This window comes from Dermacentor variabilis, chromosome 11 (assembly GCF_050947875.1).
Source record: "Dermacentor variabilis isolate Ectoservices chromosome 11, ASM5094787v1, whole genome shotgun sequence".
In the NCBI taxonomy this organism is placed as follows: domain Eukaryota; kingdom Metazoa; phylum Arthropoda; class Arachnida; order Ixodida; family Ixodidae; genus Dermacentor; species Dermacentor variabilis.
This window is the reverse complement of record NC_134578.1, coordinates 97,472,873-97,498,300: the sequence shown is the minus strand read 5'-3', so window position 1 is coordinate 97,498,300 and position 25,428 is coordinate 97,472,873. Positions and strand designations below refer to the sequence as shown.

Genomic DNA, 25,428 nt, shown 5'->3' with positions numbered 1-25,428 from the left:
TGCTCTGATAGACGTGGCTTCCTCCTTCGCCGATCACAGCATGTCGTGTTCACTGGCGTCTCCAGACGCGAAGGAAATGCCCGCTGTCGCTGACGTGGCCTCTACTTCAGCTGCCGCCATCCGCGTTCCTCTTCAAACGCTTGCCATAGAGAAAGAAATTCAACAAGAGGGGACACTCGGCAAAAGCTGGCAACAGGAAACACGTCACGCCTAGCTTCAACTCCATCCGCTAGTTGACGCGAGCATCAGAAAATGAAGCATGTTAAATGAACTTCCAGACAACGTTTTATTAACGCGACAGCCTTAAATAACTCGTGTCGCAGAAAAGCCGGTGTCGTCGGCGTCGTTGGCCGTGAGCGATAAATCCCAGCAGGCACTTCATGAATAAAAAACAACTTGCAAGATGGGCTGGGTGGGAATCGAACCAGGGTCTCCGGAGTGTGAGACGGAGACGTTACCACTGAACCACGAGTTTTTTTTTTATTTATTGCCGGAAGTTTCACCAAGCTAACAAAAAGGGCATCATTTCTTGAAATAAGGTAAGCGATACATAAATATACACTAACACACATTCAACTTTGTGCGCATGCATATTGTGCGGTCAGTCACGTTGTGGCTGGCCATGTCAAGTTTAAAATTCCTTTAATACCACTGAGCCACGAGTTCGATGCTTCAAAGCGGTACAAAAGCGCCTCTAGTGAACGCGGTGTTGCCTTAGAAACGAGCTGTTTCTAAGGCTCAGGCGTGCGTCGCTTGCTCAGGCGTACATTTCGTTGTCGCGCCGAACGCTGCGTTGCTCGACGCTCACCGCGTCCGATGCGGGGCGCGTAGTCGCTGCGCCGTAGCCCATTGTCTTACACCCCTTGGCGGGTCGACGGGAACACTGTCGTGTTCCACTCTTGAAGGCGAAGCTTAAGCGTCTTCCAATTTTTTTTTAAATTCTTTCCCACTAAAACTAAAAAAAGTTTTGCGGGTAAATGAACTTATACTTCACAACTTACTTTTCTTGCCTTGCCTAGCAACAAGCTAGCGGCACACCAGACGCGCGTGCATACGTCATGCGCCAGACAAGCCACAGGAGCGAGCGAGGCCGGTTGCGCATGTACAGCTAGCGTGCTCGGCGACCCGTCTGTTTTGGATGTAGCCCGTTTTTTGGGCTCCCGGCGTTCTCTTGTGTTCCGTCTGCATTTCGGCACGGCACCGCTGCACTACTGGACTACCGCGAGGTGAGAAAATTTGTTTGAAAGTCTGCGACGCACTTTGTGCTTACTGCACAAAACTGAACCTATATAGTTACGCAGTTATCGAAAAACAGCGCCGCCGTCGAAGCCTAGTAAATATGAATTAATTACTCGTACTGGGAGATGTTTGCGACGCTTTCTATTAGCCCAAGCATTATTCAGTAGTTTATTTCAACTTATTTCAGTAGTTTTTGGGCACGCTCGTCGCACCTGGCTTCGTTACGAAAAGCACCTCGGCCGTGTGACGCAGTTTCGCGTTTACTGAACCTCACCGGGACAAGTTTTGGCGCTTTCTCTGGCCCCACACATTATCGTAACTAATTTCGCTACTTTTTGGGGTACTTTTCAAGCACAGTAGCCGCGCTCGACGTAGTGGCGCAGTTAGCGAAAAGCAGCTCGGTTGTGTGCCGCAGTTAGTTTCGCGCGTATTGACTTACTGAGAGAAGTTCGTTCCCTGACCCTAAAAAGTATTGTAATTCATTTGGTAACGTTTTAGGATACTTTTGATGCATGCTCGCGCCGCCTGGGGTAGTGAAGCTGTTAGCAAAAAAGCAAGCCGGCCATGGTGAGTTAGTTTTGTGTGTACTGAATTTTAGTGGGACAAGCTTGTGACGCTTTTTATGGCCCTGCAACAACATATACCTTATTTCGGTGCTCACGCTTGTCAAAAACGCGACGTGCGATTGCCGAGAGTGATAACACGGGAGTGCTCCTTGCACCGGAAGGACGCGTGAAAGATAACACCAAGGAGCTCAAGAACTTGACATTTATGTATTCTCAGCGACTGAAAACAGTCTGCACCCACGAATCTGTTTTGAGTGCGACTAGAAGGCATTCTGCGAGCGTGTAACATAGTCTGGCTGAGAGCCTGTGTTGTAGCCACCTCTGTGTACTTGGCGTACCATCGCGTCGACTGAGGCCAAGTTGTTTTGGAAACGCGCAGTCACCCGTGTATTTGTGCTCTTAAAATGCAGGAAATAATGCCCGGGAAGGGAGGGATGTTCGAAAATCGGATGTTTTCTTCAGATTTTATGGCATCGTTTGGGATGAGTCTTTGCTACGAAATGTACCTAAAAGGGAATTTATCTGTAATGCCGCTCATTCACCACTTATGCACGTTTCACCTCTACACATAATATTCCTCTTAGGTCAATATACCAAAATGATACATGATTGTACTTTACTTTTATTCAGCTGATGTCATCCGGTGGAGCTTCGTACTGCAACGACTGCTGCTTGCCTGGTACCACAACTTCAGGTCAATGCACAAGAAGCCCGGAACGAGCATTTATATAGAGCAAAATAAACATTTCAGAAGACGTCTTGCGTTTTCTTTATGAAATTGCACGTGACACAGACTCGGCGGAGGCTTTTAAAGATCGTTCGCAATCATTTTTACTAAATAATAGAACGATTCCACGCCAAGGCCGTACGTGGTTCAGCAGACGCGGGAAAAAAAATGCACCAAAAGGGCCGCATTTCCAAACAAGCCCTGAGCATCCTCGAAAAACGAGACAATTTTCCAGAAGTGTACATTGTCTGGGCCCCGGGACACGAGTCCCTGGCGGGTAATGTGGCGGCTAATGCCGCTGCCCGAGATCACATTCTCCGGGCTATCCCACCAGGTTCACGAGCACCGGTAGACCAGCAAGATAGCGTCCCGAAAAGATACGCCGATATCCCGAGCCACTAGAGACTGGGTAGAAGGATCTATCCACCCCCGCATCCCCAGCTGACAAGAAAAGAGGCGGTGATCTTCCGAAGACTACAGACCGGCACATTCCCGCACGGCACCCTGCTACACGCCATGTATCCTGCGAGCTATACTCACAAATGCGCCTTCTGCTCTACGCCCAATACCCTCTACCACATGGTATGGGAATGTCAACAAAACCCATCGACACCGCCCTTCACCGGACCAACCGTCGAGCAGTGGGAGGCCCAGCTGACAAGCTCGAGCCCTGAAGACCAGCATCGCCTGGTGAGCAGGGCCAAGCTATCGGCTCTGGCCCACGGCATCCTGGACTAGGGACGCCGCCCACCTCGGACGATTTTACCGTCGGCTCATTTCAACTAATAAAGTTTATTCCTCCTCCTCCTCCGCACCGATCAGCGGAGCCGGCGTGGCGTGTACCAACTGGTGTTCAAAACGCGCGCGCCCAAAACCGGAACCGCAAGGTGTTAATACCATCCGCTTGGTGTGCTGCAGTCAATTCGGCCGCTGGGCTCTATGGGAGCGTCCGCTCTTGTTGAAATTTCTTTTTCTGCGCACTTTCTGAAAACGCCGTTGTAACGGACATGCCGAAGTTTGCAGGGGCTTCAGCCGCCATTGCGCATCGGCTCCGTCGCCTCCGATTCACGAGTCTGCTTCGACAGCGTTTAACCTGGCCGTCGCTATATTTTGTTTAGTTTTGTGGTTTTGAATGCTCAAAAAAAAAATTACCGACGATTACGTTACTTCCTAATGCGAAATTTGAGCGCAGCAAATAAGCTGTTTCACCTTTTCGATAGATTGAGGCAAAGAAATCGAGCAACACATGTATGCGCTATCACAGAATTTTTTTTTTTCACACGTATTCCTTTAACAAAGACTCCACTAACAGTTCTTGACAGTCATGAAGGAAGCTTTGTGGTCGGAGAAATAGACTGATGTATGTTCGACTTGGTACACCAATACTTGATTCTCAAAGACGAGACCTATACAAGTGCCTCGCGAGGTTGTCACAGCCGTGGGACGCGTTACGAGCGAGAGGAACGGGATGTTATCCCGCATAAGTGTTAGGAAATTGCTGTTTGTCTTTATGTCAAGCCGCCACCGATCTGGCTCTCTGATTGCCACCGCACAGGGCGAACGGCAGCGGCAATTTCGGCTCGGGCGGTGCACATATACAGATCCGCCGCCACCGATCTGGCTCTCTGATTGCCACCGCACAGGGGTTGCATTGGAGGAGGAGCGAAGAAAGGAATTAAGTTCGAGCCGGCGCTTTGACAACCGGAGACTCGCAGGAAGAGGGGGGAGGGGGGCGGCGTGTACACCCAGCGGCAAACGATGGGGGCAGAAGCGCGCGCAGCAAGCGGACAACACGATAAAGGGAGGAGGGAAGAGATAGCAGCGACTGAGTGATGCCGCTGACGCCGATAGTGAGTCAACCCCAGCTGCGGAGTTGGTTTCAGGGACAACGAATAACCGGCGCGTCGGCAACTGAAGAGCACCCTATCCGCCATACAAGAACAGGGGGGGGGACCCTTTCCTTCTCTTTCTGCATGGCGGCGACGGTGTTCTATGCAGTCACGTTATCTTGACTCTCTAGCGGCGTCAGCGGCATCCAGCGGTATCAGTCGGTCGCTGCTAGCGCTGGGGGGATGAAAGGGGTGCGGAGCTGGTTACGAGGCCGACGACGACGACGACGCGAAACCCAGGAACGGACGCCAAAGAGCTGCGCTCTAAAAAAGAAAAACGCTTTACAGTGTGGGCTTTCTTCATAATGACATTTGAGCAGTGAAGGCTCATTTACGCCGACGGCTTGAGGAGGTCGCGCGACCGTTTGCGACTGACGACCAAAAGGCGACTGGAGGCGCCCGATGCTCACACCGGTAAGTGCGACTGACCGGTCCATGGAATTTCGTACAATAATTACTAGAGGAAACTCTGGCCCTTGTGTCTACGGAAACCTCATCCGGAGCGGTTGAGCAAGCATGGATATGGTGGGTTGTACACGGTTTTGCCTAAATTTCTTCATTTTGGCTTCAACGATTGGTGAATTTGTAAACTCGTCGTTTTCAACAATGTACCGTGTAATGAACAATTGTGTAAGCAATACTAAAATGGTCCGACGGCAGTGCTCAAACATAGGACCTCTAGCACAGAATTCTGACTTTGAAGCCATAACGCCACGGACGCATGCATCGACAAACGGCAAGGAACACCGTAATCAATTTTTGACCACCAAACCAGAGCATTGAGTCGCTTGGCGCGTTTTGATGTGGCCAGCTCGACAGGCTGAACCGCTGCAATTGGTAGCGATTTGGTGCAATTGGTAGAATTGGTGCAATTGGCAGCGAAAACTGCGAGTTCGCAGTTTTCCGAACTTAGAAAAGTATAGATTGCTCTGAAATTTAGGGCAATAGAGGCGGATAAAACGTAATAAACAAAGCCACAAGATTGTCTGAATCCACAAGCACGAAGATCATACAAATTCATGTAAGACCCATCATTCTGATCATGGCTTAACTACCTGTATTAGAGCGCGAAATTTCCCTAGAGTAATTATAGTAGGAAGCTGCATGGGCAAGTCGCTACCTCCTCATAACTACATCACCAGGTAATATAAGTATCAGCGTTTGCAGATGTCCTGCTTCTGCACATCTGATTGGTGCAGCAGCCTTGCGACTGTGGTCACGTGACCGAAAAGTAGAGCAGTTAGCGACTGACGCACGATGGTCCCTCTTCGAGAAAAGCACTCACATATCGACCATTTGCGAATTGTCGTTTTGCGACCGACTTGGTATTGCATCACTGTCAGTCGCTGGTGTGAATGGGTCTTTACACTCCGCATGAGCATATTTTCCACAGCAGATGGTAGTGCTCAGAAGCTAAAGTGGTAGAGTGATTACAGTGGCATTACTACTCCCTGGCGATTAACTCCAAAGAGGTTAACTTTAGCAGCGAGTTGAACGCTTCACTCTAAAAAAGTTACACCCATTGAGGCGTATTTTATTAGCAAACAATCATCGTCATCTGCGTTGCTTCCGTTTCCGTACTTCAAAACAAGGCGCTCACTACGTTCCTCTCAAGAATGCTCCACGAGCCTTATAACTCGCATGCGGTTCGCGACTGGGAAGTACCGGGCTTGTAGCATCAGAGATAGGAAATATGACGATTTGTTGTTTGGGGACAAGATAAGCCTCGGAGGATGCAAACTTTTTTATTGTGTTGTCAACAATTCGTGATGTTGAGACGCATGCGCAAACAACTTATGAATAACTGATGGAGTGCACATACGCTAGCATTAAATTTACCCATGTTCTCTCGACCCGTTATTATTAAGCCGTTGGGGCCGGTCCACTTGGCTCGAGCTGACCTCGTTTCTCCAGTCATGCCCCCTCGCATCTGCGGGCGGATGTTGCAACACAAAGAGCGACAAGGAAAACTTTCCGGACGTCTCGCGTCGGTGGTATAGTGGTTAGCATAGCTGCCTTCCAAGCAGTTGACCCGGGTTCGATTCCCGGCCGACGCACGTTTTTTTTTTTTTAATTCCACGTAGGAGATACTTTTTTTCAAGGATCGTTGGGCTGGCCACATTGTGCTACCGCACGTGGTCGATTAAAGGTATTGAAAAAAGTTTGCGATGTTACATAGATCGTGTACACGGTAACATTTTTTTTATCCATTAAGAGCATGGGACCAACTCGAATTTATCCGTTATTTAAAACGCAGAAATGCTTGTACAGAACAACTACTGCACCAATTTGAATGAAATTGGTTGCACTTGAGAGAAAATATTAAACGCTAGTGACAGTAGCAAACCAAATTTTGATTTTGATATTTTACGAAAGTTTTTTGCAAGTTCGCATGTTTACAAAAATTTTTAAAACTACATTACAATTCTCTTCATTTACCAGAATATATGCTGGCTGGACTCCTGGGCTAAAAGCTGCAAGAAAACAGCTTGACGGGGCCCAGGATACCATACATACATGGCGACATGTGACAGGTAAACTGATTACAGATGTTTAAAAGCATCACACACGAAAGTTATTTATACAGATATTAGAACATCATTATACAATATTTAAGAACATGCACTCCTACTCGATAATAAAAAAAACTGCATTTGTGTTCCAATGCACAACAAACATTAATTGAAGAATCTAGCAAAGCACAATTCTACCACAATAGGTAACACTAATTTTATTAACAGAAACAAATGGTAACCCCACTAATACAAAAACTAACCGCAATAGTACAAGATAACATCAGTTATATCGATATCAATTAATAAGAATAAAACAATAATACATAAGGCGTAAGAAACCAGAGTAACCAGTTTTGTAGCACAAAGTGCTATACTAATGAATACCCTATTTTAATTGATGAATTGAATGAATAAATAAATTTGTAGTTCAGAAATCTTTCACGTAATATATTTACTGTGGGTTTGTCTAAGTCATTAGGTTTATTTAGAATAAATCGAAGGTTATGTTTCAAAGACTGCTGTTTATAGTCGGTACGAAAACGTGGTATAAGTCACTCTCCCACGTTACGAGTATTGATATCATGACTGTTGCGCAGCAGAAATGCAGTAGTCTCCATGAAGTGTTTCAATGCAAAAGAGCAGATGTAGAATGAACGCAGGATGTGAAACTCATAGACATCTGCGATTTTAATTATTCTGTGAGCGCGAAAGTATGTGGAGGATGGAGATCAATAACCAATGTCATAAATGCGATGGACAGCTTTCTTCTGTAACAGCAGTATTCTATATATATTACGCTGAGTATATACCTATATACTCAGCGTATTAGTATACGTGTATACTCAGCGTATATACCTATATATACGCTGAGTATATTACCTCCTCCACATTCAGGATTGGCGCAGCAAATGGTTCATGTCCCTGACCATCGCTAAGTGCACTTGTGTGTCCTTCATGGCCATCGTAATTCAGTAGTGCCCTCCTACTACTTTGACAACAACTTTAATACACTGTGAAACATTTTAATGCCTGGGACTGCATATTATTGTGATTTATTTTGGGCCCATGATTCTAACCAGATACATAATTCGTGCAATGTGTGCTAAAAGTTAGCTACGCGGTTAGCTCGCGTCTCCCTTAGTAAACCTATTTCCCTGTAAAACATTTATCCTTATTAAACGAAAATATTCCTGCACTATTTACGACAGCAATCAGGTTAAGAGGATTAGTGCCTTCGAATCACCATAGAACCTAAGGGCCATGTCCATCCTTTCTAACTACTCCTACAACACAAGTATGTCAGCTTTGAAATCCCGGCTGCGTCTTCCCTCGCAGGCTTCCACACGCAGAACTTCTTTCCTTCGTCACTTTCTTAGGTAATTTGGTTCACTGCCGCCAGGGGACCAAATCATCATTCCGGCACATCGTTTTTCCCGCCGAACGCTACCTAATGCTGTGCGTCTAGCACGCACCCATTACACTATATATCGACGGTCTTGATTTGTATATAGCCCGAGAATGAAATACAATTTTTTAAATATTATCCCCCCACCGACGTTTCGTGTTAAAAATATGCCCTTGAAGATGGCCACCTTTCATGTTACGCCACATAACATCTGCCTTCATTGTCCTTAATTTTAGAGCAATCTATACTTTTCTAAGTTCGGAAAACTGCGAACACGCAACATCGCTACCAATTGCAGCGGTTCAGTCTGTCGAACAGGCCCCATCGAAACGCGCCAAGCGACTCAACGCTCTGGCTTTGCGGTGAAAAATTCATTAAGGCGTTCCTTGCCGCTTGTGTTGACCTCTCCCACTCTTTATGTGGTATCCAGTTTTTGGAAACTTTGAGGTGTAATGAATAAGTAAATCAATAAATGACAGATGCAGTCTACAGGAATGCGGTATTTGTATGTGGTGCAGAAGTAAGGAATCTTAAACTAAACCCTGACCTTCGAAAAGCAAAGATAGCTAATTATGAGAACTTGTTTTCTGGTATGAGTACAAGAAACCAAGGGCCCAATAACGTAAAACCATTCCAAACTTTTCTATTCCAATTCTGTAATCAGCCCTCCGCGATTGGTCAAAAACTTTTTTGGGCCACCCCCCACTTCACCTGTCTGTCAGGCGACGTCACGAAAACCACGATATCTCCCCATCTGATATGACGTGTGCCGACTGATTATGCATGATTTAACTGAAAAAAGAAAGAAATAGTTATTTCTGATTCGACGCCTTTTCGCCATTAGCTCCCGGCTATTGGTCAAAAGTTTTCGGGCTGCACACCCACTTCACCTGCCTGCCACGCAACGTCACAAAACCGCAAAAACTCACCGCGTCAAAGTCACGTGTACGCTTTAAAGGTGCATTAATATGCCGAACAAAACTGAATTTTCTTCTGAATAGCCGCTGGCTGCCCCGTACGAAAGGAATAAAATATGGCTGCCACCGATCGCCCAGGCGCTTTCTACTCGCAACTGCCGGAGAGCAACGATTTACTTGCGCACAATGAAATTTTGCGCTGCGGCGTAACGTTCTCAAGTACTTTCGGCACGTTTACGCCCTCCCTCTACCAACCCTTCCTTGCTGAGGATCCGTTTTAGCGCCATTCTTAAGGCACGTTCACACCGAAGGCGGAGCGGACAAGCGGACAAGCGGATCCGGCCAAGCGGCCGCGGATTTTCCGCTTTGCGGAAAATACGCGGCCGCTTGGCCGGATCGCGCCCGGACCGATTTTTTCCGCGCGGATAAGTTGGCCGCTTTGGCCGCAGCCAATCAGAACCCGACACTGCGGAAGCGCTGGTGAATGAATGTAAACGAATGTCTTTCTCTGGGCTTTTCGCTTGTTATTCAAAAGCGTCAAAACGGCAAGTTGGGCCACTTGGTTGGGATTCATAGTAAGGTTTGTTACAGCGCAACACAAGACAAGGACAAAAGAAGGTATAAAACGACGACACGGCGCCGTGTCGTCGCTTTATACCTTCTTTTTTCCTTGTCTTGTGTTGCGCTGTAACAAATCTTGAAAATCGACTAGACAAGTGACGAGTAAAATGCCAACGATCTCCTCTTCTTCGTCTGAGCTTATTTTGCAGAAGTAGATAGCGGACGGGAGCGCGCCGACCCACGAAGAAAAAATATCGAAAGTGCGCGCACAAACCCAAAGTGCCGCGAGATGGCGCCACATCCTTGAAATTGCTAAAGAAAAATCGAGATGCCCCTCCTTCCCGGCGGCGCGGATAGCCAGACAACGCGGCCGGTCTGAACAGGCGCGGGCACTCGCCGCCTCGCCGCTTTGAAAATCCGCTTGTCCGCTTAAGGCTCAACCAGACGTACGCGTTCCAATGCGCCCGCACGCGCCGCACCACGCCTGGGCGCGTACGGCGTCAGGCGCGGAGGCTGTTTCGCGTGTCGGCGCGCGGCGGCGTGGAGACCTACAACCGCTAGAATTTTTGCGCCCGCGTCGGAAGCTGCCGCTCGCGTCAGTAGCATGACACACCTCACATGACCACGGCAAGCCAACGTCACTTCCGGAACGACTCTTCGCGCGACGTTCAGGCAAGCTTGCGGGAAACATGGCGGCGGTCCCGGCTGCCCGCTTCGAATTGAATATGGCGTTGCTTTTGTAAAATGCACTTCGTTCGTAGCAAATGACTGTGTAAACGGCTTTCGCTTAGTCTCAGGCCGCTTCGACGACAGAGTATTATGGATAACCTCGTGGTGTTTTCGAGATCGCTTCTCGTTTCGAACGAGTCGAAGCCTAACGAAAGAAACGTTCGAGATGTCAACGCCACCTGTCGCTAATGGCGCGAAATAGCCGCAACAACGGCATATGGCCTCTGAGATTTGAAAATATCGCCGGTCAACTAAAATTGTAGAAAACGTGCGCTGCTTAGCGTACGCTATATTATAGCGTATAGCGTACGCTGTAGTTGCTGACGCTAAACTAAAACTGTCTAATATGTAACACATTGCTTAACGAGGCCTTTAAGCGAAGGCTAGACTGCCTTGAACATGGCAAGCTAGCAACACTGCGCCGCCGCGACGAGACGCGCGGCTACGCGCGGCAACTCGTGCATCGTTTGGGTGCGCGCCCTCTTCCTCCGTCGGGCGCCACGCGACGTCGAGTCAGCGCGGCGTGTGCGGACGCATTGGGACGCGTACGTCTGGTTGAGCCTTTAGACGCTCCGCTTTCGGTGTGAATGTGCCTTTATTCTGTTGCAAGCCGCCGCGATTGTCGACGAGTCACCGTAAGCTATAAGTAAGGGAAAGCGGACAAATTGCAGACGCCGGCACCACCTCTTCATCCCGTTATCGACTTTCAGTGCAGTGGCTCGTTCCCATTGAATCCCTCTCCACTTGAGCGTGCTCCTCGCCTCTCGTCAGCCAATTAGATAAGCCAAGCCGCTCAGTGTAGGCAAGGTTATTCGTTTTTCAAGCAAGCGAAAGTGACCTCTTATGAACAAGGAGAGCGTTTGATTGGTCTGTTGCGGGCAACAGACCAATCATTGGATCTGCGGGTGGCCGCCCGCTGTTTGCGTTGGCGGTTACGCAAATTTGACGTCAGGAAATTGGAATAAAAACATATTGGAATAGTTTTACGTTATATAGCCCCCAGATACTACTTGGAAATATATAAACAGCGTTCTGGGGCGCAGCACAAAAAAACCACATGCCAGATGAAATTACGCTAAACCATCGCGTATTGACTGGTGAAATTCTTGCTGATTGTTTCAAATAAAAATGGGATATATCATGCGCTATTTCAATCACGCATAAACTACTGTAGTTTGGCTTGGCTTACTACAACTCAGCGTAATATATGTAGAATACTGCTGTTACAGAAGAAAGCTGTCCGTCGCATTTCTGACATTGGTTATTCATCTCCATCCTCCACATACTTTCGCGCTCACAGAATAATTAAAATCGCGGATGTCTATGAGTTTCACTTCCTGCGTTCATTCTACATCTGCTCTTTTGCATTGAAACACTTCATGGAGACTACTGCATTTCTGCTGCGCAACAGTCATGATATCAATACTCGTAACGTGGGAGAGTGACTTATACCACGTTTTCGTACCGACTATAAACAGCAGTCTTTGAAACATAACCTTCCATTTATTCTAAATAAACCTAATGACTTAGACAAACCCACAGTAAATATATTACGTGAAAGATTTCTGAACCACAAATTTATTTATTCATTCAATTTATCAATTAAAATAGGGTATTCATTAGTATAGGACTTTGTGCTACAAAACTGGTTACTCTGGTTTCTTATGCCTTATGTATTATTGTTTTATTCTTGTTAATTGATATGGATATAACTGATGTTATCTTGTACTATTGCGGTTAGTTTTTGTATTAGTGCAGTTACCATTTGTTTCTGTTAGTAAAGTTAGTGTTACCTATTGTGGTAGAATTGTGCTTTGTTAGATTCTTCAATTTATGTTTGTTGTGCATTGGAACACAAATGCAGTTCTTTTATTATCGAGTAGGAGTGCATGTTCTTAAATATTGTATAATGATGTTCTAATATCTGTATAAATAACTTTCGTGTGTGATGCTTTTAAACATCTGTAATCAGTTTACCTGTCACATGTCGCTATGTATGTATGGTATCCTGGGCCCCGTCAAGCTGTTTTCTTGCAGCTTTTAGCCCTGGAGCCCAGCCAGGATATTTTCTGGTAAATGAAGAGAATTGTATTGAAGTTTTCAAAATTTTTGTAAACATAATTTTGTCATTAATCCGCAAAGCATTTCTCCCCCTTAACCCTTCCCCCCGCGCAGGGTAGCCAACCGGAACTACCTCTGGTTAACCTCCCTGCCTTTCTCTGCATTATTTTCTCTCTCTCTCTCTCTTGTAAACATGCGAACTTGCAAAAAACTTTCATAAAATATCAAAATCAAAATTTGCTTTGCTAGTGTCACTAGCGTTTAATATTTTCTCTCAGGTGCAACCAATTTCATTCAAATTGGTGCAGCAGTTGTTCTGTACAAGCATTTCTGCGTTTTAAATAACGGGTAAATTCGAGTTGGTCCCAGGCTCTTAATGGATAAAAAGAAATGTTACCGTGTACACGATCTATGTAACATCGCAAACCTCTTTCAATACCTTTAATCGACCACGTGCGGTAGCACAATGTGGCCAGCCCAAACGATCCTTGACAAAAAGTATCTCCTACGTGGAATTAAAAAAAAAAACGTGCGTCGGCCGGGAATCGAACCCTGGTCAACTGCTTGGAAGGCAGCTATGCTAACCACTATACCACCGACGCGAGACGTCCAAGAAGTTTTCCTCGTCGCTCTTTGTGTTGCAACATCCGCCCGCAGACGCGAGGCGGGATGAATGGAGAAACGAGGTCAGCTCGAGCCAAGTGGACCGGCCCCAACGGCTTAATAATCACGGGTCGAGAGAACATGGGTAAATTTAGCGCTAGCGTATGCGCACCCTATCAGTTATTCATAAGTTGTTTACGCATGCATCTCAACATCACGAACTGTTGACAACACCCTAAAAAAGTTTGCATCCTCCGAGGCTTATCTTGTCCCCAAACAACAAATCGTCATATTTCCTATCTTTGATGCTACAAGCCCGGTACTTCCCAGTCGCGAACCGCATGCCACATATAAGGGTTGTGGAGCATCCTTGAGAGGAACGTAGTAAGCGCCTTGTTTGAAGTATGGAAACGCAAGCAACGCAGATGACGATGATTGTTTGCTAATAAAATACGCCCCAATGGGTGTAACTTCTTTAGAGTGAAGCGTTCAACTCGCTTCTAAAGTTAACCTCTTTGGAGTTGATCGCCAGGGAATAGTAATGCCACTGTAATCACTCTACCAATTTAGCTTCTGAGCACTACCATCTGCTGTGGAAAATATGCTCATGCGGAGTGTAAAGACCCATTCACACCGGCGACTGACAGTGATCGCAATACCAAGTCGGTCGCAAAACGGCAATTAGCAAATGGTCGATATGTGAGTGCTTTTCTCGAAGAGGGACCATCGTGCGTCAGTCGCTAACTGCTCTACTTTTCGGTCACGTGACCACAGTCGCAAGGCTGCTGCACCAATCAGATGCGCAGAAGCAGGACATCTGCGTAGGCCGATACTTATATTACGTGGTGATGCAGTTATGAGCAGATAGCGACTTGCCCATGCAGCTTCCTACTATATTTACTATAGAGAAATTTTGCGCTCTAATACAGGTACTTAAGCCATGATCAGAATGATGGGTCTTACATGAATTTGTATGATCTTCGTGCTTGTGGATTCAGACGATCTTGTGGCTTTGTTTATTACGTTTTATCCGGCTCTATTGCCCTAAATTTCAGAGCAATCTATACTTTTCTATGTTCGGCAAACTGCGAATTCGCAGTTTTCGCTACCAATTGCACCAATTCTACCAATTGCAGCGGTTCAGCCTGTCGAGCTGGCCACATCAAAACGCGCCAAGAGTCTCAACGCTCTGGTTTGGTGGTCAAAAATTCATTACTATGTTCCTTGCCGTTTGTCGATGCATGCGTCCGTGGCGTTATGGCTTCAAAGTCAAAATTCTGTGCTAAAGGTCCTATGTTTGAACACTGCCGTCGGACGATTTTAGTATTGCTTACGAAATACCACAGAACCGGTCCAGAAGTCCACAGAAATTAGTGAATGTACTATTAGGTCAATTTAAAACATTGTGATGCCGCTTTTCACTGCTGTCTTACAAAGTTGCTAACTTGATAGTTGAGTTTTCTGAATTCTTGCAATTAAAAAGAAACATGCCGTTCTTGATTACAGTGGTTTTTCCATTGCGCTGCTAAACACGACGTCGCGGGATGGAACCCCGGTCATAGTGGCCGCATTTCGGCAGGAGCGAATTGCAAAAGCGCCCGTGTACCGTGCATTGGATCCCTGTTAAAAAACTCCATTTGGTCAAAATTATTTCGGAATACCTCGCCACGGCGTACTTCGTAATGAAATCGTAATTTTCGTACGTAAGACCCAAGAATTCGTAATAATTTGCAATTTCAATATATATACATATATATATATATATATATATATATATATATATATATATATATATATATATATACGAGTGCGGACTGCATACATAAGGATTTTGCTTCCGGGGGCACTAGATTTTAACGGTGTCCTTTAAATAGCACGAACCTCATTACATTGAGAGGACTGGTTCCCAATAAAAAGTGAGATGGTACCAATTTCTGGTACCGATGGTCCGAAAAAGATATCTATTTCTCCGTTTGCAGTTTGAGGCCAGCTTGCTGGATACAGCCCAGAAGGACAGACAGGCTGACTTATTGTGTTCGTGAGATGTCCTGCTGTATGCAATGAGGTCTTCTAAATAGCACGGGCCAATTTCACCATTTTAGCCCATACCGGTGGATTGCTGATTGTGAGTGTGCGTTTCAACAGCTGAAACTTCTTCTGCACCGGTTCTGTGGTATTTCGATCCGCAGGCTTCAACTGAGCTGGATATTGACGCAAGCGACGTAGGTGTTGGCGCTGTCCTTGTTCAGATCTCCGGGGGTCGCCTGTGCCAGTCGGACACTTACAAAAGCGGAGAGAGACTACACCGAGTGTCTCGAGTGAGCTCGAGTCTCTAGCAATCGTCTATAGCAGTCATCTAGCAGTGTTATCCCACCTGCGGCCAGTTATTTTTCCATCCAGTTTTATTTCCACAATTTATCATTTCTTTAATTCCATTGTAAGTACAAGTAATTTCCCCTATGTTGTCCTTGGTGTCTTTGTTTGTTGCGTTCTTACGATAGCATTAATAAAAATCGGGCGCCTCGATTCCCTTTATTCTCGTTCATTGCATTACGAGTGTCTCGAATCCGACAATATTGATGCCTAAAGACAGCATGTGTGGGTTTTATTGACCAGTTGCCTTTACCCAAATAGATCACGTACGCGTGACGCCTGCGGTCCTTGGTGTCATTGTTTGTAAGCGTTTTTTTTTATTGTATGGTACTTAGGAGATGTAGTTCGCACCGGCTATTTCTTTTGACGTAGAGATTTTTAAAAAATATTACTTAAGCTCACTAAAACTCAAAGTTGACTCCAAATTATAAGAACACGAAGTCCACTCACATAAGTGTACTACAGTAAACACAAAGTCCGGTCAGATAACTACACCTAAAATCAGAGCATATAAGATAGCGTGGATTAGATTCAAATGAAGCTACATCAAGCCAGGCCCTGAATTAGCCAAAGTCGGGTTTAAAAAATCCCATAGAATGATCTTATCGCATTTCAACACTCCACTCAATAGTTCCCGAATATATTTCTCGCTTCTAGAACTCTTTGACGGGCCAGTAACGCTCGTCTTTGCCATGAGTATCTTGGCCTGAGGCTGAAGGGCTTGCGGTCTAATGTCACTAAATGACTTGCTAAGCGCTGTGTCTGTGTGTCGTGTTGCGAACATTCCACCAGAAGATGTACATCCTCATCTGCGTGGCCACAACTGCATTCTGGACTATCGGTTCTTGAAACTTTACGTAGAAAGTGTTTTGTGTGCGCCGTACCCACGGTGAATAATCGTTTCATTCAAAGGCTATGGTGGCATCTAAAGTGGTCGGGATTTTAAATTGAAGCAATGGGTCAATGCAAAATAAATCGTAAGATTTCGAGTTCTGATCAAACCATGTCGTTTTGCAACCACAGGCTGAGATCTGTCTCAACATGTGCCACAATTCGTCTTCCATTAGAGGGAGACCATGTGTGGCATTATTAACATGCGCTTGCCCAGCTTCCTTGCCTGCTGCAACATTTCCAGAGCTATTGCAGTGTCCAGGTATAAATTGGAACATTATTGCGCGTTTCCGTTCATTTGCTTTTGTGAGTTCCTTTAGTGTATCGTAAACTAACGCCATGTTTTGCTTAACTGTTGACGTCACGGTGAAGGGAAGACAATGCTGCCAGCGAGTCAAGCCCAATGTGGCTTTGGCAGGCCTAATGAACGTATTTGGTTTTATAGAAATAATAAAAGAGTTTATTATTAATATTATTATTATTATTATAAAAGATGACCCATTGTCCCCCTTTTTGCATTAAATTTATGCATCGTAACAAAGACAGTATCGCAAAAGGCTCTGCTGTTGTTGATGATGTCGTGTGAGGTAAATTAAAGGTCTCCGTTTTATTTCATTCTGGAATGACAAAAGCAGCTGTACAAAAGCTTGTTTGGCAAGAACCATCTGCATACAGTTGAATATAGCCAGGGTACCGAAAGTTTATCTGGTATAACGCTAGTTGTTCTGCTGCTAACGTAAACATATCTCGTTTGTTAATAATTCCTTCAACTGAAAGTTCGGTTTCTTGGAGAGGCGAGTCACGATGGAGGATAGGAGATATCTGAGAGCCAAAGTTCGTGATGTGGTAATAGATTGATGTGCACCTGAATCAATGTATTGCTATTCACCTTGCCTCTCTTAATAAGTACGATTGCTAGTGAGTGCCTTTTGTGCTGCACTGAAACGCGAAAGTAGTGTCGACAGGTTTCAACCGTCCTTATAATACAAATGGAGGCTGACATGCCTCTGCAATTACTAAGGTACTTGAGGTTGTTCCAGGAACTGGTCCCTAAGGAAATCCTGGTGCATCCAATGTCAACATACGGCATGGTACTATGTGTTAACGCTGGTTTCATGAGCCGACGACCGTTGTTGTACTGATAATAACCCGCTTCATGCATGCGGAGATGAACACTACTCTAACCCTGTCCCCAGCTACCTGAAGATATCTGGCAGCAGGGTAACATTCGACCACCGCCGCTTACAACGCGTGTGTCGTCGATCGACTCCAGCGGTCACTGCTGTGCGCAGCGCACAGCACCGTTACGTTGTCGCTGTGGTATTCACGTCCTTGAAAGTGACGAATGTGACCGTCCTTTCCAGCGTTGCAGAGATGGCCACTTCGCCACCACCTGCCTCATGCGGCGTTCCAACTAGAACGCTGCTGCTGGGCCTGTCCTCCTCTCTGCTTCGCTTGCGTTTTGTCATCTGCCTTGCTTGCGTTTCCGTACCTGAAAGCTCAGTGTTCGCTACTTTTCTATCAAGAATACTCGGCGACGCTGATAACGCGCATGCTGTTCGTGACCGTTAAGTACCGGGCGTGGGGCGTTTCAAAGAGGAAAGGCACGCAAGGCAGATGACCATTTATTGTCTGACAACAAGCCTCAAATGAAGTAAACTACTTTGTATTATCAACAAAACGATGATGTTGAGACGGATTGTTAAACTGATGAATAATTGACGGAGTGCGCATAAGCTAGCTCTAAATTTACCCCCGTTCTCTCGACCCGTGATGACTACGCCGTTGGAACCGTTTCACGTGGCTCGAGCTGACCTCGTTTCTCCGGTCACCTGGATTGCTTTCTGCTCCCAAATGTTGCTATACAAGAGGCCGCGAGGAAGCGATCTGCAACCGGTGGCGTCGGTGGTATAGTGACAGGCGGGGATACCGACCACTAAGTGGCAGAGATTTTGTCGTGACCGTTGTGTACTGTTAAAATGTCTTGTTTTGTAGCCTTGTTGCCATGTCGGTAATAAAGAAAAAAAAGCGTCGGTGGTATAGTGGTTAGCATAGCTGCCTTCCAAGCAGTTGACCCGGGTTCGATTCCCGGCCGACGCACTAATTTTTTTTTGTTCTTCCTAACCGGCGGATACTTTTTTTGAAGGCTCTTTTGGGCTCGGCACATTGTGCTGCCGCAAGACGTCGATTGCAAGTATTGACAGAAATTTGCGATGCTACATAGACAGGGTACACCGCAACATCTTTTTGAGAGGAAGCCTTTAGCTCGGGACCGACCCGCCATGGTTTCTTAGTGCCTTTGTTGTTGAGCTGCTAAGCAGAGGTCGCATTTCGATGGGGGCGACATGCAAAAACAGCCGTGTACTTAGATTGAGGTCCACCTTAAATAACCCTAGGTGGTCAAAATTAATCCGGAGTCCCCCACTACAGCGTGCTTCATAATCCGATCGTGGTTTGGGCACGTAATGCCCCATAATTTAATTTATTTTTTAAACTCAGGACCAAGTCGAATTTAGCTGCTAATATGCAGGTAAAATCCAGAAATGCTTTTACACGACAAATTCTGCACGAATTCTAATGAAATTGGTTGTATTCGAGAAAGAAAACTAAAACTCTACTGACAGTAGCAAGCTGAATTTTGATGTACGGCCTGGATCTCTTACAAATATTTGTTCCAAATTCGTAAATTTATAAAAATTTAAGCAATGAGGTCTGGAAATCCGCAATTCTGTACCATATACAAATATCGTATTTCTGTAAACTGCGTCTGTCATTCGTTCATTTATTTATTGATAATAGCTCGAAGCTTTTAAGAAACGTGACACTACATAAGGGATTGGCGAAAAAAAAAAAGAGGAGAGGGGCCAGGTCAGATGGCATGACATGAAAGATGGCCATCTTCAATGGCAGATTTGTAACATGAAAGGTCGATGGTGGGGACAATGTTTCAAATAATGGTATTACATTGTCGGTCTATATGTACAAAGAAAGACCATTGATATCTTGTTCAAAGGGCGCGTGTTGGATACACAGCATTAGGAGTCGTTCGGCGGGAAAAACGATGTGCTAGAATTATGATTTGGTCACCGGTGGGCAGTGAATAAAAGAACCTCAAAAATAGAAACAAGCAGTTCTGTGTTGGGAAGCGAGCGGGGAAGACGCAGCCCGCATTTCAAAGGTGACACACCTGTACTATATAGGAGTAGCCCAAAAGAGTGGAGATCTGGCAGCTCGGTTCTGTAGTGATTCGAAGACATTATAACCATCTTAACCTGCTTACTGTCATAAATGGCACATTCATATCTTAGTTTCTTAAGAATAACGGTTTTATGCGAAAGTAGATTCATTGAGGGAGATGCTGACACCACGCCAGTGAACTTACTGTACGCATTGCACAGTTAACACGATGCACCCAAGATAAATCACAAAATATATGCACTCCCAAGCATTAAAAAGTTTCACATTGTATTTAACTGGTGTTGTTTAAATAGAAGGAAGGCACTACTGAATTACGGTGGCCATTAAAGGACACATGAGTGCACTTACTGACGACGAGGAACATGAACCATTTTCTGCCCCACTCATGGATGAGGAGGAGGTCGCCTAGAAGAGCGGAGTTGTCTAATGAGTTTGGTATTGGTCAGTATAAAAACGCAATCGTCCGCAAAAAGGCTTACATTGGATGAAAACTTGAGTGGGAGGTCAATCACATATATGAGAAAGAAGAGACCGCCAATGACGAAACCTTCAGGCACAGCAGCTGGAACAGCTGATATGGTTGAGGTGATTCGCTTAACGAGAGCAAGTAGCATACGATCAGTTGGAAATCCGCTGATCCAGCCAGTGATGACTGCGTGAATGTTGATGAGCGAGAGCTAATGCAGAACACGTGACACTTGATGTAAAGCTTCTATAAAATTCGAAAAGAGGACGTAAGTGGGGACGTTGAGATCGAGGTGAGAATGCTAATCATGTAGGCGCATCTCTGTAGGCGCGTCCAAAACGGACAACTGTTACATACGGATTTGCCACTTACGTGAATTCGTCATAACGTTTACGAGGCTCTTGCGAAAGTCCCACACACGAACTAGTGGTATTTTTCAATGCGTTGTATAACATAATAATCTTGCCTGCTTAAGATATGTTATTAGGTTACAATTTAAAGAATTGTGATGCCATGTCTCATTGCTGTGTTACAAAGCTCTAAACTTGGTACTTGAGTTTCTTGACATCTAGTAATTTAAAAAGCCCGCCGTAGTCGCTTGCAGTGGCCGTTGCATCGCACTGCTATAAACGCGAGGTGACGGGACCGAGTCCCAGCCATGGCGGCCGCATTTCGGCGGTAGCGAAAAGTAAAACCGCCCATGTATTGGGGGCACGTTGAGGAACATCAACACTCAAAAAAATTTCATGCTTAATCTCACACTACACCGTAAGTTTAAGCGGGACGCGCATGTAAATGAGGCGCGTATTACGTTTCAAGCACCTCGTGAGCGGAAATAAACGTGACATTTCTTCATGTGAGCGTGAGGAGAAGACTGCCTGCCGTGGTTCTGTCTTGGACGCGCGTGAGCGAGCCGCGTACGCATGACAAACGCTAATCACACGCTTAACATACCGCGGAGTGCTCGCGCGGGAACTCTCCATCACGCTTATAAATATCCAAGTAGGGGATCCGTGATATGTCACGTGATCTGCGCGGAGCGTGGGCGTGAGCGTCTTCTCACTGCTCTGCGGGGAATGCGACACTTTTCTTGGGGAGGCTGAAGGAGGCCGGGGTGTTGGAAGACTGGGCTCGGCCATTTTTGGTGTGGATTTTCCGGCAGATTGCCACAAGCGACGTTAGTTCATTGCAGCACAGAGCTTCGTGTCTAATCGTCAGAGTTGGTGCGTATCGCCATGTTCACTTCTACACATATTCATGATCTAGAACGCGGGTGGTGTATTTTCAACTTCAATTGTCAATTTATGTATTTATTTATTTATTTATTTATTTATTTATTTATTTATTTATTTATTTGTAAAATACAGAAAAATTACATGGGCGCAATATGCATACGGAGGTGCACATTGTGCACTGGGCCGAGTTTACGAGAAATAATCTACTGTGGGCTGACAGGTCCAGAAAAGCATTTCCATATGGATAATGGATATATTACGGTCCCTCACATGCTATTCAAGGATGATTGAAATATACAGGCAGGAACATTAGTTATGGTTCGCTTTTATTAAATAGCCGCTAACTGGCAATTTGCCATGATTTCCAGTATGTGGTTGTACGATGTGTGGTCCGAATTTGCTCTAATGGTACATTTATTCGAAGGCGAGAACATTTTATACAAGCAGTAGCGTTTATCGAAATAGACAATAGTCAGCCGCGTGCTTCTTTTTTTAAGTTTTAACACCGGCCTGTTGAATTCCTCTGATTTGTTCAGCTTATTGTGCTGAAGTACCAAATTCCCGCGATTTGTGTTGTCTTTATTTATCGTTCTCTCTGTGCCCGCTGCCATTTCTCCTCGGGCAAGGGTGGTGAGTTAAGAGTTGCCACTCTGCATTTTGCACCCTGCTCCTCACGGTTTAGAACTCTGTTAGTGGCGCATCAATGTGGTGTGCCGTGTATTCCGTGTGGCTGCCTCGTATGCCGCTCATAGTATTCCGGTGCCCATAAAGCGAAAATTCATAATTTTGTGAGCTGTTTGTCGACTGACAGTAACCAGCACCTCCGAAACGCTGCATGCGAGGTTGTAACCACACGTGCTACTTAATCTGCAGCCTCAATGACACTCTAAATTAGGATATCTATACAGCGTACCTGAGCATATTTTACATATCGGGCTTTATATAGTCGAAGTGGGGCTGCGTTGAATCAATACGAATATACTCTGTCCGTGGCAGCTCCTGATTTACAGCTGCAAACCCATTAATATTAAATTATGGGGTTTTACGTGCCAAAACCACTTTCTGATTATGAGGCACGCCGTAGTGGAGGACTCCGGAAATTTCGACCACCTCGGGTTCTTTAACGTGCACCTAAATCTAAGTACACGGGTGTTTTCGCATTTCGCCCCCATCGAAATGCGGCCGCCGTGGCCGGGATTCGATCCCGCGACCTCGTGCAAGCCCGTCTGTGCCCGTAGAGAGAGTTCACGCGCTATAAGTTCACGTAGAATGTCATTCTTGTGAAAATTTCCACCTCCATTGGGATGGGAATTAAGCGCAACTACGTTTTTCTAGCTCATTCTCGCTTATGTATTAAAAGGTTCTAGCGTTGCCAGTTGTGTTCCAATTTCTAAACTTTATTTTTATGAAGTGCATGATGGAATAAAATCAGTTTGCACATTGTTGTTTCGTTTTTCGGGTCATATTTGAAAACTAATAAATGTTTCAATGTTGGATTCATGAAAATCAACAAAAATTGAAAAGGTTCCTTCTCATCTTACGAAAATACTGAAATTTTCCGATTCTTCGTGCGTCGCTTTAGAAGCGTGCTTGCGACCCAGGCTTGCGATGCACGCTCTCATTACTGCGGTGATTTGGCCATCTTTCCCCTATTGCCTACTTCTAAAAACTTCCAAACCGCAACATTTTAGGAGCGGTCAGTTGGAGAAATGTCAGAATAAGTGCCACCAGTGATGAAGCAGTGAAAAAGCAAGCGGTCTTCTTTACCGCATTTAGCCTAAAGTAAACATGTTATTACCTCTAAAGTATTACATTTTGGGTGTCAAGACATTTTTCTTTTTCTTTTGTTGCTTCAGATCGCGCTAAGGAACCTTATAAAATCATGCATTGTCTGGGGGGAAACAAGGCTGCTCATCTGCGGCTGCGAGCAGGACAGCATTGAGATCAGGGATGACACATCCCCAGAAAAGGCACTAGTGATGTGCCTATGCCTTTATGGTATGCAATATGTAACATATCCGGCGGCATATGGCCAATTTTTGTGCAACCAACTTAAAGCGAAGAACAAGCGTAGAAATATCATGGGCGCAAGCAAGATTGAATTATTTGTTCATTTGGTTACGCATTTAAATCAAGCTCATATAAAGACTTACGATTTCTCGGCGATCCGAAAACGCTTTAACTCCGTAAGTTTTGTTTAGGCATCAAGGTTTCATTGTATCATATTTTCTGGGTATGAATATTACTAATAAAAGATATACCCCAGGAAGAAATATGCGTGTAATACTTTCTTTCGCTGCCTAGAACATTCGTCTTTCTCAGAGAAAGAAGGCAGCGAAAAAGAATTTGATCAGGTATTTTGGGCCAACGCTCGGAACGAGAGTGCAATAGCATGAGGACTTTAATGGGGGAAATGCAAACCTGACTTCCCTATCCCACACAAGGCTTGCTATCTTCGAACACGCGGCATTCGTCCTCTTGTGCAAGGATATAGCCAGGGGCTTGTTTACGTTTCACATTCGTTGGCGTTGTTCAAATGTACCAGGGCTTTGCCAAGCCCCTTCTTAGTGGATTAGTATCAGTGTCACCGGCGGCAGCGTCTTGCGCAATTTCTCTGCAGCATATTCAGCTTCGGCTTCGCTGGCATGCTGCCGCTGTTATAGCGTCTTGCTTCGTCGCAGTCTGCGCCTTAAAGTCGAACTTAAAGAGGACTGCGAAGAGCTTGCTGAGCAAAGGTCGCTTCCGAGAACCGACCCAAGCGCCCATGCCATCAAGGGCCGGTGCTTCTTGGTCGCTTCCAACGCATGCAGAGAAGGGGCGAAGGGGGTTGGGGCATGCTCCTAACTCCATCCCCCTTGCCCCCTCGGGAACGCTCTCTAAGCGTGGAGATCGGTCATGCCATTATTAGCGTGGGAACAGGGGTCCTTATCACGTTTGCTAAGCGTGAAGAGGGGTTGCTGATCACTCCTAGCAGGCGTGATCGGTAAGCGTGGAGAAATATCACGCTCAGATTAAGCGCGGTAAAAAACTGCAAACACATGTTTAGATAAGCGGGGATTTTTTTAAGTGTACGGCGTGCTTCATAACCATATCCTAATCTTGGTACGCAAGACCCCAGAATTTCTAACTTAGACTTGCAATTTCAAAAAAAATTACGTACATGTCCACGTACGGCTAATACAAAAATTATGCTTCCTACGGGACTTAGATTGTAATACTGTTTTTCTTTAATGTAACAAACCTCATTAAAAATAGTGAACTTGTTGCCGAGAAAAACTCTTTCTCCGTTCTCATGCATTTCCATAGGAACTCCCGACATAAAGCTTCCTTGTAAGAGAACGTGTTGGTCAGGAGCATGCCACCTTAACGTGTAAAGGACAATTTACAATTTTTAATGGCAACAAATAAAGATTTCCTTTTATGCGTGTGCTTATCGCAAGTAAACATGATAATAACTGCTATAGTAAGCACGTAAACTCAGTGAAATGAACTTTATTACCTGTTGCAGTCAAATTGTCGCGTCGGGTATCTTGGAGCGCAGCCTGTGACGAGAATTTGTCCATGTTTTCAACCATGGCTTCACATTGCCGCTGTCGTTCAAGCTAGATGTCAAATACAGTAAAATGGGTAGCCTTAAAGTAAACGGTTTTAGCCATGTAATAGAACGGTGACCTTGAAGTGAGCAGCCGTTTTTACAGAGAAAGGGACCCATGTACTTCAATAACGGAAGGCCAAAGCATTTTTGTTGAGTGAATACCAGAGCCAAACAAGAAAAAATACACATGTGAATGAAACGCACATTTGCTTTGCTCCTTTCCTCATTTTAACAAAAAGGTCGTGGGGGTTTTACGTGGCCAAACCACGACCTGATTATGAGGCACGCCGTAGTGCGGGACTCCGCAACAATTTGGACCACCTAGGGCCCTTCAATGGGAAGCTAAGTACACTGGTGGTTTCGCATTTAGCCCCCATCGAAATCCGGCCGCCGTTGCCGGGGTTTGATCCTGTGGCCTCTTGTTTAGCAACCCCACGCCATGACCACATAATATACG

At 45.5% G+C, this 25,428-nt stretch overlaps 3 non-coding genes across 3 annotated transcripts; 2 read left to right on the top strand and 1 right to left on the bottom strand.

Annotated features, from left to right (window-relative positions):
• Nucleotides 1-6,406: 6,406 nt before the first annotated feature.
• Nucleotides 6,407-6,478, top strand: TRNAG-UCC (transfer RNA glycine (anticodon UCC)). Its single transcript has one exon. It is a non-coding gene; the product is annotated as a tRNA-Gly (tRNA).
• A 6,662-nt stretch (nucleotides 6,479-13,140) lies between these two features.
• TRNAG-UCC (transfer RNA glycine (anticodon UCC)) lies at nucleotides 13,141-13,212 on the bottom strand. The gene has a single exon. It is a non-coding gene; the product is annotated as a tRNA-Gly (tRNA).
• A 5,293-nt stretch (nucleotides 13,213-18,505) lies between these two features.
• TRNAG-UCC (transfer RNA glycine (anticodon UCC)) lies at nucleotides 18,506-18,577 on the top strand. Its single transcript has one exon. It is a non-coding gene; the product is annotated as a tRNA-Gly (tRNA).
• Nucleotides 18,578-25,428: the final 6,851 nt, after the last annotated feature.